This window comes from Furipterus horrens, unplaced genomic scaffold (assembly GCF_987537825.1).
Source record: "Furipterus horrens unplaced genomic scaffold, mFurHor1.1.pri manual_scaffold_17, whole genome shotgun sequence".
NCBI classification, from domain to species: domain Eukaryota; kingdom Metazoa; phylum Chordata; class Mammalia; order Chiroptera; family Furipteridae; genus Furipterus; species Furipterus horrens.
Window position 1 is genome coordinate 85,853,190 of NW_028327187.1, and position 16,910 is coordinate 85,870,099.

At 41.1% G+C, this 16,910-nt stretch overlaps 3 pseudogenes; 2 read left to right on the forward strand and 1 right to left on the reverse strand.

Annotated features, from left to right (window-relative positions):
• Positions 1 to 5,091: 5,091 nt before the first annotated feature.
• Positions 5,092 to 5,835, reverse strand: LOC149991522 (dual specificity protein phosphatase 18-like; annotated as a pseudogene).
• A 1,668-nt stretch (positions 5,836 to 7,503) lies between these two features.
• On the forward strand, positions 7,504 to 7,883 carry LOC149991523 (large ribosomal subunit protein eL18 pseudogene; annotated as a pseudogene).
• Positions 7,884 to 14,829: 6,946 nt separating this feature from the next.
• On the forward strand, positions 14,830 to 16,688 carry LOC149991524 (polyadenylate-binding protein 4 pseudogene; annotated as a pseudogene).
• The last annotated feature ends 222 nt before the right edge of the window (positions 16,689 to 16,910 follow it).

Here is a 16,910-nt window from a genome sequence, read left to right on the forward strand (position 1 = left end):
TGGCATATTAAAAAGTAAAAAAAAAAAAGACAAAACATATTAGACAAATGCAGACCAAAAAAAAAAAAAAAAAAAAGGAGGGAGAGAGGTTGGCAATATTAGAGCATCAAGACAAAAAGCATTAATCAGGCCAAAAGACTTAGTTTTATATTCTATCATACCATCAAAATATATGGAGAAAACTATTAGAAATTGTATTGATCAGTGTTCTCCAGAGAAATACTGATGGAAGGAAACTTGACTTGGGTTGGTAAACAACACACAATGGTGTATTGTGAAATTTCACATTTGAAAATTTTGTTAACCAGTCACCTCAATAAATTCAATAAAAAAGAAAAAAAGGAACACCACCAATAGCATATAATACATATATGATGTGTGTGTGTGTACACACATATATACATACATACATATTTAAAGAGAGAGAGATTTATTTTAAGGAATTGGCATACATCATTGTGGAAGCTGACAAGTCTGAGAGCTGTAGATCTGTAGGGTGGGCCCAACAGGCTAGAAACTCAACTAAGAGTTGATATTGCAATCTTGAGTCCAAGATCTGCAGGGCAGGCCAGCAGCCTGAAAACTCAGGCAGAGTTTCTATGTTGCATTCTTCTTCTTGGAGAAACCTCAGTCTTTTGCTCTTAAGGTTTTAACTCATTGGAGGAGATCCACCCACGTATGGAGGGTAATCTGCTTTACTTAAAGTGGACTGATGGTAAATGTTAATCACATCCAGAAATACCTTCACAGCAACATCTAGACTAGTGTTTGACCAAACTAATGGACAACATAGCCTAGCCAACTTGACACATAAAATTAACCATCACAGCAATATAGGGAGAAATTGACAGGAAGACGATAGAAAATTGATATAAGACTACCATACCTTTTGGTCTTGGGGATATAAACCAGACAAAAAAATAAAAATGAATATTAAGAATATAAATACTACTAAGAATATGTATAATGTATTATGAATTATATAGAAACTATATGTGAATATAACATTTTATCTTATAAATTATATAAAAAGATGGAAATGGTGGTAGCAATCTGAAAAATAAGTATGTCAGATCTATACCTCACACTAGGATATATTACAGATGGATCAAATATTTAAATTTAAATGTTTAAACTGAAACCATAAAAGTACTTGAAGAGCTATGGGAATCATTTTTAGTATAATCTTAGAGTGTGTAGAGCCTTTCTGAGAATGACACAGAACTCAAAAGCAATAAAAAATAAATTTGACTAAATAAAAATAATCTCTGCCTGTCATATCCATTCTAAGCAAAGTCAAAAGACAAATAAAAAGTTGAAGAAGAAGGGAGAGGGGTATAAGGGGGCTAAATGGTAATGAGAAATACAATAAAAATTTTAAATAAAAATTGAAGATATTTGAAGCTCTAATCACAGACAAATGTCTCATTTCTCTAATAGAGTTTTTATAAATCAGTGAGAAAAAATATAGCAATATAATAAAAATTGATATGAGTAGCCAGTTCATAGAAAGAAAAATACAAATGAGGTTTAAAATAATGAAAAGATGCTAGAACTTAGTTATAATAAGAGACACGCAAATTAAAAGTAAACCGAGATACTATTTTTCACTGGTTGGAATGGCAAAGATATGAAAGTGTGATAACTCAGTGCTGCTGATTCTGTGAAGAAACAGACACTTTCATACGTTGCTGCTAGGTGTTGATAACATCTATAGAAATTAATCTGGCAATGTTTATCAAAATGTCAAATTATGAAACTGGAACCTGTAAGATAATAGAAAATATATATATTGGTCAATGGCACAGAGCTGCTGAAACCTTTGTAATTTCCTAAATGTTAAAGAGTACTGGGAGCATCTTTTGTTCTAATATTTGCCTTTAACACGGACTCTTAAAACCTTTGTATGGGGGGGCGGTGCTGGGTGGAGGGTAGCAAAGGGGAAAAATTGGAACTATTGTAACAATATAATCAATAAAATATACTTTAAAAAAATAAAACCCTTGTAAATGTCTAAGTGATACAAGCACTAGGGGTATACTTTGTTCTAATGAGGTAACTCTAGATAGGCTCCTGAATGGGGGCTGGTCACCAGAAAGACCAGGGCAATTAAAGGCTTGGAATTTCCAGCCCACCCTCACCCCCCACTTCTCCAGAGAGGAAAAAGGGAACAGAAACGGAGTTAATGATTTATCATGCCTGCATGAAGAAGCCTCCATGAAATCCCAAGGGGTTCAGGAAACTTCTAGGTGGATGAACACATACACACCAGGAGAGTGACACACCCCAACTCCACGAGGACAGAAGCTCCTGGACTTGGGACCCTCCCAGACTTTGCATTATGCATCTCTTCACCTAGCTGTTCATCTGTATCCTTCATCACATTCTTTAATAACTTGGTAAGTGTATTTCCCTGAGTTCTTTCAGCTGCCCTAGCAAATTAATCAAACCTGAAGAAGGGGTCATGGGAACCTCTGATGTGTAGCCACAGCTTTTGTTGATAACGTGGGGACCTAATACTGGCAACTGACGTCTGAAGTGGGGTGGGAGCAGTCTTGTGTCATTAAGCCCTTAACTTGTGGGATCTGATGCTATCTCCAGATAGTATTAGACTGAGTTTAATTGCAGGAAACCCGGCTTATGTCACAGAGAATTGCTGAGTGTGGGGAAAGCCTCCTCACAGTTGATGACTAGAAGTGTTGGAAGTGAAGTGTTCTTTGTGAATGTGGTAGTTTTGTGAGTAGTAAAGGAGACACACATGTGAACAACTAGGTTTTCCTGAACACAGATCCACTATTTCCATTTCTAATACCCTATGTATATATTTGCACATGAATAAATTAATTTATCTACATAAACATAATTGCAATTTTATTTACTGCAGTATTATTTGTAATAGCAAAATTCTGTCATCAACTTAAATGTCCATCAATAAGGAGCAGATTAAATGAATTATAATACTTCCACCCAATGGAATACTATGCAATTTTCAAAAAGAACGGGGATGTTTTCTTTCACTGACTTAGCATGATCTGTAACATATATTAAACAAAAAGAAACAGTGTAGAGAACTGTGTAGAGCATGCTCCTACTTGTTAAGAAATGAGAAGAAATTCATGTGTAATTTCTTGTACATGCATAAAGTAATATCCTAGAAGGATATAGGAGAAACTAATAATATTGACTGATTTAGAAGAAGGGAACTGATTGGCGAGAGGACAGAAGTGAGGAGACTTTTCTCTCTCTATTCCCTTATGTACCATTTGAATGTCGAGTCACAAGTACATTATCTATTCAAACATTAAACATTTTTAAATAGTAAAATAGAATAAAACACACACACACACATATATATGTGTGTATATCTATATCTATATATATAGATATAGATATAGATATACACACACACACACAAACTTAGCATCCCACCAATAGATAATGCATGTTTCACTGTTCAAGAGACAGCTAATGAGAAAAATCTCAATTCTGTAAAGCAAATATTATACAGGACATATTCTTTGACCACTGTGATAAACTTAGAAATGAATGCAAACTCCTACTATCCTTAGCACAAGCCCCAGTCCTGCTTAAACTTGGAGTCTTCAGTGTTCAATAAAATTTATCACAAAGGCCTTCACCTTGGTCGAGTCCCATGCTCATTTTTATTCCTTCGCCATAGAGACTAGTAAAGAAAGAGGCCAATTGTAAGTCCAGGTCTTACACTATTGAGCCCCATTTCAGAAAGTCTTGTTAAATAAGCCTTCTGAACACAGCTATGTAACTGAAACCTTGATGGAAAGGACCTGGCAGAGAGTCTTGCCCAAGCACCAAAATGTTGTCATAAGATTCATGTTTCCACTGCTTCCTCTCCCCTTATCAGGTAGTTCCCACAAAGTGATCCACAAGTCACCTCCCCACCTGCATGTATTTCATTAATGGGGAATGGTAAAATGTGTATGAAAAGGAGACACCGAGGTAGCTGGAGATGGGCTCTCAAGTATCCCCATATGTATGGGAACCCCACATATATGAGAGAGTCAGAGACCCCATATGCGTAAGAGCTGTGCATAAATGGAGAAAATGTCATTGTGAGTACAAATGTGCTGACGCCCAACCAGGAGGGCCAATGAGTATCATTAATAACAAGAATTGCCCCTTAGTCCAAGCATGGAACCATTCACGTGCTTGGTCTCATGCTAAGGAATCTAAACCTTACAACCAACCTGTGAGAGATGGGCTATCATTGCTTTGACAGGTGAGGAAACAGAGGCCCTCAGAGTCCCCAGGTCACAATGGGAGGACGTATCAGAGGTGACAGGGCTGTGTCCTAGCCAGCATCTCCAGCCTCCCAAGCCAAAGCGCATAAGAGAAACCCCTGAGGCCTAGTGTCAGGCCTGTTCTTTCAGCACTTGCCCTGGAGAAGGGGATTAATGCCCCCTTCCTCAAAGGCTGGTTGAAATTTCCAAGGGTACTTTGAGGCCTTGGGGTCTAGTACAGCACTTGAAAAATAGTTTTAAACTTTACATAGTGGAATGGTTTCTTTGAAAACTATTTTATATGCAAATCCAATCTAGAAAACCAGAGTTGGACCACTGTGATTGAAGGTAAGGGCAGAGGTGGCCTGATATTCCCCCAAGGCCCCCAGGTCTCACAGAGCACCCCTTGAAGGCCACTTATCTAGTAGATTGCCACTTATATCATGCAGAGGATACCAAGATGTCTAAAGCTCTGACTTTGGGATAGGAAGAACCAGAAAGGATTTGGGGTGGGTGTGGGGGTCACTCCTGGGTTAGTCAGCATCGGGCAGGGTCCAGATGCAAGCCCACCTGAGCTGAGCACCGCCTTCCCCACCCTCCTCTCTGGCTAGGCCCCAGCAGCCATAACCAGCTGCGCACGGGATAAGAAATACTGTCACCATCTTGCACTGAATGCATTTTATTCTTTGAGAATAAAGCTAAAAACTCCAACAGCCCTTCCTTTTTTCTTGCCCTTCTAAAAGGCATTGTGTTTTCTTTACCAAGCCAAGTTCAGCGCTCACGTTCAATGTTGGTATAGGGTCGATAGCAGATGTCAGGGGCTGATCAGGATGACTCACATTGGCATCATCAAACGGAACTCCTTCAGGTAGATGTCTGGGATCATACCCACTGGAGAATTGATCATCCTCACGGAGTTTTTGGTAAATAGCTTGAATTCATAATTAATAAGTTGTCCCCAAAAGCCGTTGTTGGGTCGGATGATGGGACGGTATGACTTGGTCCATGTGTAAGCATCCAGCAGCGACACAGTGTGGTACTTCATGAGGAAGGCCATGCAGACAGCGGCAGAGCGGCTGACGCCAGCGGCGCAGTGCAGCAGTGTGCGGCCCTGCTTCATTTCCACGCTGTGGATGTGATCAGTTATTGGGTCCAAAAACTCGTAGAGGCACACGCTGGGAGAGTCAGCCACCAGTACCTTTAGGTATTGGATGTCCTCAAAAAATGTGTTGACTACCTCTACTGAGACATTGATGACAGTAGTGATGTGGTTGCTGGACAACATGAGTCTGTTCTTAGCTGCCACCGCATTACTTATATACAATCTGCTGGTTATCTAGGAGAGGCCATGGATCCATGAAGGCCGTGGGACAGCCTCAGCCGGGAAGGAACTCGGCGATGTTGTTATCAGGCAGCAGGGCAGTGGTCTCTCTGGGCCGGTTTCAGGACACCACTCGCACTGGTGTGTTCAGGAAGCTGCTCTGCTGCAAAGCTTACGATGGGGGTCTGAGGAACAATAGACAAGTCACTGGTCATTACCCCTCCCTTCCCGGAGTGTCACAATCCCACTGGTTTCCATGGCAATAGCAGCTTGCCACAGGGAGGAGTTGGCCTCCTAGCCAGCTCTTCAGAGAAATCCCTGGTCTTCCCTTATCTTTCTCTACAGTCGTTTATTTTCCAAGCCCTAATTCTTTATTCTTTATTTTTATATTTAAATTACAGTTTATGTTCAATATCCAAGCCCTAATTCTTATCTGTCTTGACATTTTAAAATGTTCTGTTACCAGATGTATATTTTGTTTCAATTATTGGACCACACTGAACACAGTATCTATGAATGCTTCTCTATTTTACTGGTGTTGCAGAACAGGGCTTACACTTTTTCTATAAAGTAGCAGTATCATATTTTAAATTGGGGGACAGCATTTGGTTCATGTGATATGCTAATCTCTATAAACCTGCAGTGAGATATGGGTTTGGCTGGGCTTGGTGGCTGGCCTGATACTTCTGTGTTGATTGTAGCCATAGAATTATGCTCCTGCTTACAAACACATCAGGACTGGTTTTAAGGGAACATTGCTAACTGGCATATATAGCCCTTTATCCATGGTGAAGCTGGCCTGTGGCGGACAGTTGTGACTAATTTAGCTGTGTCACACAGTCCATTCGTGCATGTGCCCCAAATGATTTATCACTTGATTCTATTTTATTACTTAAAACAGCTCATATTATCTTGTCTACTTTCTTGAAAAAGAATGCCCACATGCTTTGTAAATTACAAGTCATTCTAACCACCGCTGACAGTCTCTCCCAGTAAGTTAAAAATTCCGGAACAAGTCAATGCTACATCATAATTGGGCCAAAAATAGATTTTCAAAATGTTACCTGAGATTCACATTTCCTCTCAGTTAAGATTTTTGTAGACTTTGACTAAAGATTCAAAAGAACTGTAACCTAAAACAAATTGCTTCACAGAGCAGCTAATAGATACATCACACTTGCTCCTTGTCACTTTGGGTTGAATGCAAAGGTATACTGCGACTATGAGCAAGGATGACATAGATGTCAGCCTGTTTGTAAATGATCAAGGAAACAATAACCTCAAAAGACAACACACTTTTCTTTTTCTCAGTTGTCATGATCAGATTATTTTGCATTGCCTAAATTGTCACCCCCCACAAATCTATCTGGAAGAAAACAAAACACAAATACTAAATACATAGAAAATTACCTATTGATTACCTATTGGGGAGGAGAGCTCAACTGAGCTAAAATTATTTAAAAGGGTTTAATCTAACATTTGAAATACGGCATCATGAGAAGCTTTGTATCTATGGACTAATGTGGAACCCCCTAAAAAAGTGTTAGAGCCTAGTTATTTCATAAATATATGCTCCTTAAACCTTAAAAACGTAGAAAAATTAACCAAAATAAATTCATCTACCATTCCCAAAGGCAAGAATCACTTGTATTAAGTAGATGCATTTAAAAATTTTTTCAACCAATATTTTGTGATGCCCTTTCATCTGAGGGATGTTAGATGCCATAAAACTCCACGATGGAGCTTTTCCTGGGTTTGAACACAGGTCACTTTCAGATTCTGGCCTGCCTCTACTTTTCCTTATTATTCAGAGAAGAAGACGTATAAAAGACTTGTCCAAGAAAATACTCTTTCCTGTCACTGGGAAAAGACATTGCATGTCATCCATTCTCTCTTTCTGGACCTGGTGGAGCAGAAGGCACCATAATGGGTGTTGACATCAGCCACAACAAAGACTGAAAGGTTTGGCATAGGGAGTCCAAGAACCAGGTCATCTACCTAAGGCTGTTGATCAAGCTATACATGCTTCTGACCAGATGAACCAACTCCACCTTCAACCAAGTGGTATTGAAGAGGTTGTGAGCAGTTACACCTGGACCTGCATCCTCAGGGCCTGGGACAAGATCCTTACCTTCAATCAGCTGGCCCTGGTCTCTCCCAAGGGCTGTGGCACTGTCTTGCTTTCTGGTCCTTGCAAGGGCTGAGAGGAGTAGAGGCATTTGGGCAAAGTCCCAGGAGCCCCTCACAGCCGCATCGAACCCTACCTACACTCCAAAGGCTGAAAGTTCGAGCGCTCAAGAGTCTGATGGGTCAGACATGGCTACAAAAACTAACCCCAAATCCTACCTTGTTATTGAAAAGATTCTGGATGCTAAAGAAAGAAAACCTTGCATGTCAAGAACTAGATAATGTTTAGATTTCTCAATTCAGCAATCAAGGCCCTCTCCAATCTGCCTGCCTTTCAAATCTCATTTATTCATTGATTCACCAAATTTTTATTAAGAATCTAGTGTGTTAGGCATTTTCCACCTATATAAATCTTCAGTTCTGACCAAGCAAATCAAATGTCCTTGATAAATACAAAATATACATTCCTGCTTCCTCGCTTTTGCTCATACCATTCCTTTCCATGAGAAAACTTTCTCGCTCCTGTCTGGTTACTGAAGCCTATCCAAGCCTTCAGACTCAGCCTGATTAATTTAAATAAGCATCCCCTGAGCATCCAGTTCATGCCAGGTACAGTTCAAGCATTGTGTAGATCCAACACAACACACAGGCCCAGATATCAAAGAGCTTACAGTTTGGTCAGAGAGAGAGAGAGAGAATCATGAAAGAATCCACAAGAAAGGATGATTCATTGTTTTATGTGTATGTTTGAGGAGTGGGGACAGCAGTAGGATGTTATGAAATGTTACATAGAAAATATGACCCAGAACAAAGCTCTTTGTTCATTTGTTTGTTTTTATTATTTATTGTTTATTCTGTCCAATTTTTTTAAGTGAAAGGGAGTTCACTAGTGAAGCAGTGAGAGAGAGGGGAGGCTACTCCACTGGCAGAGAAGCTGTCCAAATTTTTGTTTTGAAAAATTTCAAACATAGAGAAAATCTGGAAGAATAGAAAAATGAACACCCTTTTACCCTTTATCTATAATCCTTCTGTTAACATTTCACCACCACATTCCCTTTTTCTCTCTATTTAGACATACAAACACACATATATGTTTGCTTGTTTCTTTTTGCTGAAACTTTGCTTGTTAACTGTAGATATAGCAACATTTTAGCCCTCCAGTATGTATCTCCTAAAAACAAGTATAGTACATTCTCCTACATCACAATATAATGACCATACTCAGAAAATTTAACATCGACCCAACATTATCTAATATATAAACCATATTCAAAACTCACCAATTCTTCCCATAATGTAATCTATAGCCAATTTTCCCCCTGTAAACCCTACTCCATTTGACCCAGGATGGAATCAAGGATCACACATTGCATTTATTTGTCATACTGCTTTAGCATCTTTTAATTTGAAATAGTTTCCAAATCTTTTTTGTTTTGTTTTGGTCTTTATGACATTGACATTTTTGAAGAGTTGAGGCCAGTTTTGCAGAATATCATTCAATTTGGATGTTTGATCATTCCTTCTGTATTAGATTTAAGCAAAATATTTGTGGTAAGAATACTACCAGAATGTGTCATTCCCAATACATTGCACTGGGACATATCTCTTTGTCCTGTTAACAATGGTGATCATTTTGACCACCTGGTTAAAGTAGCATTAGCTAGGTTTCCATGTTACTAAGGTAACTTTTCCTCTGTTTAAGTAATAAGAAATATGTAGGGTAGTATTTTGAGTTTGTGAGAATATCTTTGGAATAAGACTTTGAAGGATGAATAGAACTTTCCCAGGCAGACTAAAAGGGGGAATATTCTAGATAGGAAGAGAAGTACATATAAAGGCACAAAGGTGTGAAATGGTGTCAGGAGAGCAGAGAATAACTCCAAATTACTAAAACACAGTGAGGCAGGAATGTGGCAGAAAGAGTGGATAGAGCAGCCAGCAGTGGAAATCACAGAGAGCCTTGCAGCAGACAACTGGTCTTGATCCTGTAAGTCATGGTGGCACACTGGAGACTTTTATGCAGGAAAATGGCATAGTCAGAAAGGATTTTTTGGAAGCTCACTTATGAATGGATTTGTGGAGGGGTTGGTGTGGTGGGGAGAAAAACAAAACTTGAAGGAGTGAGAGCTATCGCAATAGTCTAAGTGAGCAATGATACGTTTCTTGCAGACTCTTTTCTGACATGAAAGCTGGATTAAATCCAAATATATTTCATGTCCTCAAGTGTACACATAGGCCAGGCCACATAAAAGAATAGAATCTCAATCTTCCTATGGATCAGTGTCTAGAGAATTCGGTGTTTTTGAGGATGGACAATGAAGGCAAGAGGCTGAGAATGTAGGTAATATGTTTATATTAAAGGGCAATGGTGGTGAGAAAAGCCTAAAGGAGTATGGGAGGAAGACACCAGAGAGCTAGTAGCTAAAAGGAATTATATGCTATATTGTCTGATAGACAAGTAAGATGGGTGGTCCTCAGCTGAAGGCCCTAAGGCAAATGTGTGGGTTGGCCTCCCCAGTACTCAATGCTGCAGCAAGCTAGCTCTTTAGGACTCTGGGCTCAGTCTAGTCCTTTGTTTCTGGATGGTGAGAGGAAAAAGATGGATATAAATGTGGAAGTCTTTAAATAATACCTTCAAGTCCAGAATACAGATAATATGGGGAAATTATTGTGACTTATTTGTTGGGGGGGAACAGTTTATTAAAAAGTAGGTACCGAGACTTCCGGCAAAGATTGAGGCCTAGACTGACAAGCCCCATCTCCCTCCACAACTAAAAAGGACTACAACTACTGCAAAACCAGAAATAACCAGAAGTTACAGAAAATAAAGCTACATGGAAGTCCATCATATGAAGTTATAAACAAGTGATGCTCATCTGGACAGGTAGGAGGGGTAAACCCCAAGTGGAGAGATCAAACTGTGTTGGTGGCAGCAGCAGCAGTGACAGCGGCGGGACTGCGATAAGCACAGACACCTGTATTTGAGGGGAGGCGAGAAGCGCCAGGGGAGCACCCCCAGCTGCAGTCCAGACCTGTCAGCTCACGATTCCAGTGTCACGGAAGGCAGATCCCCATTGCCTTGAACTGTGAGGCCCAGAGGGAATGGGGACAGAGGAGGAGGCTCCCAGTCTCTCAGCAGAGAGTGAATGGCAGGAATCTATCTTGGACCCTCGCCCCCACACAAAGCGCCACAGAGTGGTGAGAAAGGCCTCCCAGTAGTGACAAGTGCATGGGGTTCCGCCCCTTATAGCGTAGGAGGTGTGACAGCCCCACCCAAGAAGGAAAGATAAACAAACCTGTCAGGATGGCAGAGATAATGATAGAGATACCAATCACACAGCTGACCAGGAAGCAAATACATGAATTAATGGATGAACAGAAAGATAATCTTTCTGAGGCTCAGTTCAGAGATATAGTTATAAGACAGCTTACAGAAATAACAGCGGGACTTAAGATGGGGAAATAATGAAGGCTAGTCCTGCTGAAAAGAATGAAAACACATACGAAACAAGTGGTAAGGGAAGGAAAACCGGGGATCAAATCAACAAATTGGAACATAGGGAAGGAACAAACAGTCAACCAGTGCAGAAAGAGGAATCGAGAAGTGAGGAAAATGAGAAGAGGCTCAGAAACTTATCAGACAACTATAAGCAGGCCAACATCCAAATCATAGGGCTGCCAGAAGGTGAAGAAGAAGAAATGGAAATTGAAAAATTATGTGAAAAAATAATGAAGCAGAACTTCCTTTACTTGGGGAAGGAAATAGACTTACAGGTCCAGGGAGCACAGAGAGTTCCAAATAAACTGGACCCAGGGAGAACCACACCAAGACACATTATAATCAAAATGTCAAAAATTAAAGATAAAGAGAGAATCTTAAAAGCATCAAAAGAGAAGAAGAGAATTATGTATAAAGGGGTCCCAATTAGACTATCGGCTGATTTCTCAAAGGAGACCCTGCAGGCAAGAAGGGACTGGCAAGAAATATTCAAAGTAATGAAAAGCAAAAACCTACAGCCATGATTACTCTATCCAGTGAAGCTGTCATTCAGAACAGAAGGGCCGAGAAAGTGCTTCCAGGACAAAGTAAAACTGAAGGAGTTCATTAGATCCAAACTACTGTCATACAAGATGTTAAAGGGACTTGTTTAGAAGAAGTATCAAAACTATGAACATTAAAATGAAAACTGTATTACAACAACCAACAACAGAAGCCAGGGAATCGAAACAAAGGCAAACTAAGTAGGCAAGAAGAGTGGAAAAAGAATTATAGGTATGGGGAACATATTGGGGGGAGGGCAGTGGGGAAGGGGAAATGAAGCATAGTAGGAGGGAGTGGAGTAGACAGGAAGATGTTGAGAAGAACTATATGCACAACCAATGGGCATGGACTAAGCGGGGTGCAACTGGAGGGAGGGGGGTCACTGGGTGGAGGGGAACAAAGGGAAAATAAATTGGGACAACTGTAACAGCATAATCAATTTTAACCCTGTTGCCAAATCTATTGTCCCCAGAATACAACAAGGATGCCCGCCTATTAAACCAAGCACGCCATTGTCCAGGGACAGCCAACTAACCTGGAGTCTGCAAGATCCTTCCCCATGTGGGAAGGCCACCCTCCCCTCCACACTCCCACTCTTATTAGGGATTTCTGCACCCAAGGGTAGGTAGGACGATGACCATGCCCAGCTTGAAGCAGCTAGAGGAGCACGAGATCTTCGCCCATTGTCCTTTATAAGATTATAAAGGGTCTTAGGTCTGGGGGCGGAGATTGTTATTTTTTATTGTTAAAATTTTTTTAATTAATTAATTATTTTTTAAAAAGAAAAGAATGGTATAGGAAAGGGTGAAGCCAGAGAACTTGTATGTACGACCTATGCGCATGGACTGGAGGGTGGTGGTGGGGAATTGCTGGGGGAGAGGTAGTGCTGGGCAGAGGGGAGCAAAGGGGAAAAAATTGGAATTATTGTTACAATATAATCAATAAAATATACTTAAAAAAGAAATAATCACTAATAAAAAACGTAGGTACCTTTTATAAAGATAAAATATATGCATATGTATATGAGTCATACTTATGTATATATCAAAGATATTAAAAGCCTATTTATGAATCCTATTTGTGGGAATATCATATATCTAAAGCAATCCTAGGTATATAGAAAGTATTCAATAAATACCAAATATTACTTAGTATTATATTTGAGTGGTGGGATCAAAGAGAGACTATTCTTTTTTGCCTTCATGTTTCAAACTTTCTAAAATAATTTGCGTTACTTTTATAATTAGAAAGAAGATTCAAAATGTATTTAAGTGTTATCAACACATTTTTTTGTCTATAAAATAAGCAAAGATGAAAAGCTGATAATTCAGAGAAATGACTTCTCTCCTCCATTGCCAGGGTTGAAGCTGGGGGATAACAAAATGGCCAAACCACTGTGGTGGTGCAGATGCAGAGCAATGAAAACTCTCACAGTGAAAGTGGCAGGGTAAGGTGCTACAACCAATGTGGAAATCAATTTGGAGACCAGTTTGGTAATAGCCAGTAAAGATGAAGACACACACCCTATGCCCCAGCAATTCCACCCCAGGGAGAAACTCTTGCTAATGTATGCAAGAAGATAGTATTTACAAGAATATTTATTGTAATGTTTTTTATAATAAGGAAAAAATGGAGACAATATAAATGTCTACTGGACAATGAAAATTTGGTGGCATAGTCATATAATGGATACCATATAAACAGCTTTAAAAACAACTGAACTAGAGCTACATGTGTAAACTGGATAAGGTTCAAAAGTATGCTGTACAAAAAAGCAAGTTTCAGGAGAAAACATACAGTATGAAAGTTAAAAACAAGTAGAACAATACCATACATATATTGGTTATTCATGCATAAACCTATATGTACATATGCATACACAGAGTTGGGCAAAAGCAGGTTTACAGTTGTGAGTACATGAAACACAGAGTTTATTCTTGTATTATTTTCCATATGAACTGTAAACCTAATTTGTCCACCCTCTATATAGGAAAAGTTAAACTCACATAGGATTTCTCTGCCCCTGGTCACCGCAGCCTCTGCTGCTTTAGGGTCAGCCCACCGGTATGAAATAAAAAAGAGAAAAAGACTTTTAAAATACCGAAAATGGCCCTGGCTAGTGTGGCTCAGTAGATTAAGCACTGGCCTCTGAACCAAAGGGTCACAGGTTCGGTTCCCAGTCAGGGCACATGCCTGGGTTGCGGGCCAGGTCCCCAGTTGGGGGCAGGAGAGAGTCAGCCACACATTGATGTTTCTCTCCCTCCCCCTCTCTCTAAATAAATAAGTAAATAAAATCTTAAAATAAAATAAAATACCGAAAACGCTTTAAAATCTGAAGAAACAAAAAAAAGAGAGAGAGAAAGGAAAAGCGATTCCTCTTATGAGATCCTGCAGGGAAGTCACTTTTGCACGCTTTTGGCCTGCCACACACACCAGGGCCACCGCACCTGGACGTTGGTTGGTCTCCGTCTGTCCATCTGGTGGTGTGCCACCCGTATCCAGGCCCTTCCGATCCTGCCACCCGTCTGCACCTTGTGGCAGCCCCGTGCCCCGCCCCCAGCGTGCCACATGACCTCCCTGCCCTCTGCAGTCCTGCGTGGAAGTGACTGCTTTCTGGGTCCTGGGGTTCCCACAAATATTTTATATACCTCTTCCCTGGCTGCTGTAGTCTTAAATCGCCAGGAGCCTGAGGCTTGTATTCATAGAAGAACGTGTGTCTTGGAGGCCAGGTGGGCATGTTTGGTTGCCTCTTTAAGAATTTTTATAATTTGGAGGGAAATCCCCATTTTAATAAATGTGTTTTTGAAATTTGGAGCTTCAGACCAGAACAGCTGAAAATTACAAACTCCCAGGAAGGGCCATATTGTTTTCGAGAGACTTTTGTCTGTTGTCTTGCAGTCTTAAGTGAGCCACCCCCCAACTCTTCTGTCCTCTCCTGTTTCTAAGCCTACTTCAGCTCCTCAGTTTCACTCTGCCACCTCTGGACCACAGCTCCTAGAATAGCCCGTTTTGTCCTGTGTGGTCCTTATAAGAGGTCTGCCTAGTGGGGCTTGGGGTGATGGTGGTTGGGGAGCAGCCACCCCATGGCCTCCCTGTACGTGAGCGACGTGCACTCGGACGTCACCAAGGCCATATTGATGAAAAATTTAGTCCTGCGGGGCTTGTACTGCCCATCCAGGTCTGCTGCCATATGATCACCACTGCTCCCTGGGTCTAGCAGCAGCTGGCTGGCTGATGCTGAGTGGACCTTAGATACCATGAACTTTGATGTGATTAAGGGAAAGTCAATCTGCACCGTGTGGTCTCAGAGGGGTTCATCTTTGAGGAAATCTGGTATGGGAAACCTCTTCATCAAGAACCTGGACAAATCTATAGATAATAAGGCACTTCATGATACTTTTTCTTCTTTTGGAAACATTCTGTCTTGCAAGGTGGTATGTGATGAAAATGACTCTAAGGGTTATTCCTTTGTTCACCTCGAGACTCAAGAGGCTGCAGACAAGGCTATCAAGAAGATGAACGGCATGCTCCTCAATGACTGCAAAGTGTTTGTGGGCAGATTCAAGTCTCAAAAAGAGGGAGAAGTTGAGCTTGGATCCAAAGCCAAGTATTTCACCAATGTGTATACCAAAATCTTTGGGGAATAGATGGATGATGAGACTCTGAAAGAGTTTTTCAGCTAATTTGGTAAGACCCTAAGTGAGATCCCAGTGGGAAATCCAAAGGCTTTGGCTTTGTGAGTTATGAAAACCATGAGGATGCCAATTAGGCCGTGGAAGAGATGAATGGAAAAGAAATCAGTGGAAAAGTCATTTCCGTAAGCTGTGCACAGAAGTAAGTTGGATGGCAGGCTGAGTTAAAATGGAAATATGAACAGCTGAAACAAGAGAGAATTAGTCAGTATCAGGGGATGAATCTACATTAAGAACTTGGATGACACCATTGATGATGAGAAGTTAAGGAAAGAGTTTTCTCCTGTCGGACTCATCATCAGTACTACGGTAATGCTAAAGGACAGGAAAAGCAAAGGGTTTGGCTTTGTCTGCTTCTCATCTCCTGAAGAGGCAACCAAAGCAGTCACTGAGATGAACAAATGCATTGTGGGCCCCAAGCCTCTGTATATCCTCTGGCTCAAAGGAAGGAAGAGCAAACTAGTATATGCAGCAGGTGGCTGGAATAAGAGTACTCCCTGCCAATGCCATCTTAAATCAGTTCCAGCTTGCAACTGGTGGCTACTCTGTGTCAGCAGTTCCACAGGCTCAGGTTCCATCGTACACACCTAACCAGTTAGCACCAATGACTTAATCCACGTTGGCAGCAAGGTGGGAGACCTCAAGGTTTCCAGGAAATGCCAAGTCCTATATGTAAGGCTGGGACTCATCCAACTGTTCACCATTTGGCTCCAACTGGGCCTGAGTTCCCAGACTGCTTGGCTATAGACTTTGGTGGCAATTGTGCCACCCTATAAGGGCTGAGTGACAGCTGCCAGTCTGGAGGTGTTCCCACAGCTATGCAGAACTTAGCACCTTGTGCTGCTATAGCTGCTGCTGCTACGTGGGCTTCTGCACCTTAGAAATATGTCCCCAGTGTCCACAGTCCTCACACTGCCATACCACCTCTGCAGGCATCCCAGCTTGTGGTCCATGTGCAGGGGAAGGAGCCCCTGACTGCCTCCATGCTGGCTGCAGTACCCTCCCAGGAACAGAAGAAGATGCTGGGAGAATGTTTGTTCCTGCTCATCCAAACCATGCATTCAAATCTGGCTGGCAAGATCACAGAAATTCTGCTGGAGATCGACAACTCCAAGCTGCTGCACATGCTGGAGTTCCCCAAAGAACTCCACCGCTCCAAGGTGGATGAAGCTGTGGTGGTACTACAGGCTCATCATGCCAAGAAAGAAACTGCCCAGAAAGTGGGCACTATTGCTGCTACTACCTCTTAGATGAGAGAAAAACTGATTCAAAAGCCAAATAACCCCTCATGGACTTCAGCTCAAGGTTTGAAGACTTCATAGCTTGTCCTATGGACCTCAACACCATTGTATATCAAAAGGTCAATTATGAAGCACCTAGAAATTTTCAATTAAAATAATATATTCTCTGGGTTCTGCTGTGGCCCTGATAGTGCTGACTTTTTTTTCTATTGTGGGTTTTGATTTTTTTCT